Source organism: Cynoglossus semilaevis, chromosome 19, assembly GCF_000523025.1.
Source record: "Cynoglossus semilaevis isolate Cse_v1.0 chromosome 19, Cse_v1.0, whole genome shotgun sequence".
Classification (NCBI taxonomy): Eukaryota; Metazoa; Chordata; class Actinopteri; order Pleuronectiformes; family Cynoglossidae; genus Cynoglossus; species Cynoglossus semilaevis.
The window spans coordinates 720969-723480 of NC_024325.1; the positions used below are offsets into that span (position 1 = coordinate 720969).

The 2512-nt window shown below is 34.5% G+C and overlaps 1 protein-coding gene across 4 annotated transcripts in view; it reads left to right on the top strand.

Annotated features, from left to right (window-relative positions):
* Positions 1–2512, top strand: part of pcdh1a (protocadherin 1a) — a 103889-nt gene that overhangs the window by 23667 nt on the left and 77710 nt on the right. The window lies entirely within an intron of this gene.

Consider the following 2512-nt stretch of genomic DNA (forward strand, 5'->3'; position numbering starts at 1 on the left):
AAGTATTACTTCAGTATCCAGCATGTGGTTTTGGAGGCTTCAGCTTAAGGTCAGATGCTTGTCAGTGCAGCTTCACGGATTGCAGGGCAGTAAGTCTACGGCTGACATGCTGACTGATACGATTGTCAAATTGATTGTTAGGGTCTGTGGAAGGATTAATATTGTTGAGGACGAGGGCTTCAAAGACGTTTGGAAAGATATGTCACTATCAAAATCCACAATAATGTTAGATGATTTTTTTTTTTTTAATATTAATCGTTCCTTCATTTGAATTAGTCATAAACAGTCAAAATGTGTTTTACGTCTACCTTCTCTTATTTATTTTTTTCTGTCCAGCAATATACGTACTAGATGCTCTTTTTTTTGGATGGGATTTAGGACATGCAATCATGGCTACCTTATTTTCCGATGTATAAGTCCCACTTTTTATCATCCTTTTTTTTCATGACTTGGTTTGCGACTTGTATTCAGGTGCGGCTTAAAATATATAATTAAAATATATAATTTCACGGTTGTTATTTTCACTCTGACAGCCGCTAGAGGGCACTCTAGGCTTGTGTACCAGTATCTGCTACTCCTGCACCACTGCGGATTTTTTATGTTTGTTATTTTCACATTGACTGTCGCTAGGGGGCACTGTTACGACTTGTACTTCGGAGCGACTTGTATATATATTTTTTGGGGGGGTGGGGGGGGTTCTCTTTATTATGCAATTTTTGGCTAGTGTGACTTATACTCCGGAGCGACTTATAGAAAATGAAATTATATGGTAATTACAATCACCAATTATCATGATTAATCCACAGCTACATTAACTGATTAATTTTATAAAAAAATATTGCTTGACAGACCTAACAGCAACAGTAAATGTAATTTACTGTAATTGTAGTAGAAAGCAGGGTAGAAGACTGTCAACAACGTCATAAATCAATAATTATAATATTAAAATAAAAATATATATATAACATTTTGCTACAAGTATTCTTTAATAAAATTGTAAAAAATATTCTTATTTTCCCTAACAGGCCCGCGCGACTCTATTCCGATAAATGTCAGCTCGCAAAAAAAAAAAAAGAGATGATTTTCAGTTGCGAACATTTGTATATGACAGAGAGTTTTACAGTTGGCTGGCAAGTGTTCCAGCAGGTGCTCTCTGACAGTTACATGATCACATACCTTTGTTTCCATATTAGAAAACCGCCGCTGTCTCCTGGACAACCCAGAGAAGCCAAATGATTGTCAGCCAGAGTGTCTGGCTGTGCTTGTGTGTGCGCGCGTTAGTGTCTGTGTGTATGTGCGGATCTCTCTGTATTTGTGGAATTTGCTGTACTGTTAATTGTAACTGTAAGACAGATTGATACTCCGGGCACTCGACAGCATTTGTTGTTTACCTCAAAGATATAACATGACCACGACACATGATTCCCGTGATTGACAGGCTCGGTAAACAAAGACAGATGTTGAAGCTCATTTGACAACATGCCACAGATGTTGTCTCATGTATGACACCGCCTCTCACATCGGGAAGAACAGATCGCTCCAAATATATATAATTACAGTTAAAGTGACATGACAGCTGTAAACGCCACTCCTGCATTAATTAACACCCTCCTCTGAAATATTGTCTCGCAATTGGAATTTTATGCGTCGTGTCTTAAAAAAAAAAACGTTGATTGAATTGAACTGCTTCGTTTGGGTTGATTATTCAGTAAGTGGAAAAGTGATCTTATATGAGAAGGAAACTTGTAGATTTCACCCTATTAGCAACGTGTGTGTATACACACATTGTGTTTTGCAGTTTTGGCGTGTACTATTATATGTATAGATAGATTGAATTTCAAATTTTAAAGTTAAAATTACTGCTTCGTTTGGGTTGATTATTCAGTAAGTGGAAAAGTGATCTTATATGAGAAGGAAACTTGTAGATTTCACCCTATTAGCAACGTGTGTGTATACACACATTGTGTTTTGCAGTTTTGGCGTGTACTATTATATGTATAGATAGATTGAATTTCAAATTTTAAAGTTAAAATTAATCTTAGAATGGACTCGTTCACTAATGTCTGGGATAATTTACAGTTTTCTTGCACATTTATCTATTTTTGTCTTATTCAGTGTCATTTTGACAACATTACACAGTGGCTGAATAGAATCTGTCCATTGTACTTACAATTTCGGGGGCTCATCAGGCAGTTCTTCTATTCATATATTCTCTTAATTTATTTTGCAGATTTCAAACACATTTTCTTTTTCTGGCATGGAAGGACTTTGGAAATACATGTTTTTGCAGCGTATAGAAAATAACAGTACTTTCAGTAATAACAGTAATTTACAGTATAATAATATAAAACCGCATATTTATTCAAATATTCACACAAACACCCACACACATATATAAATATATAAAAAATATATAATAAATATATATACCTATATACATATACATATATACATATATATACACATATATACATATATATACATGTATATATACACATATATATACATATAT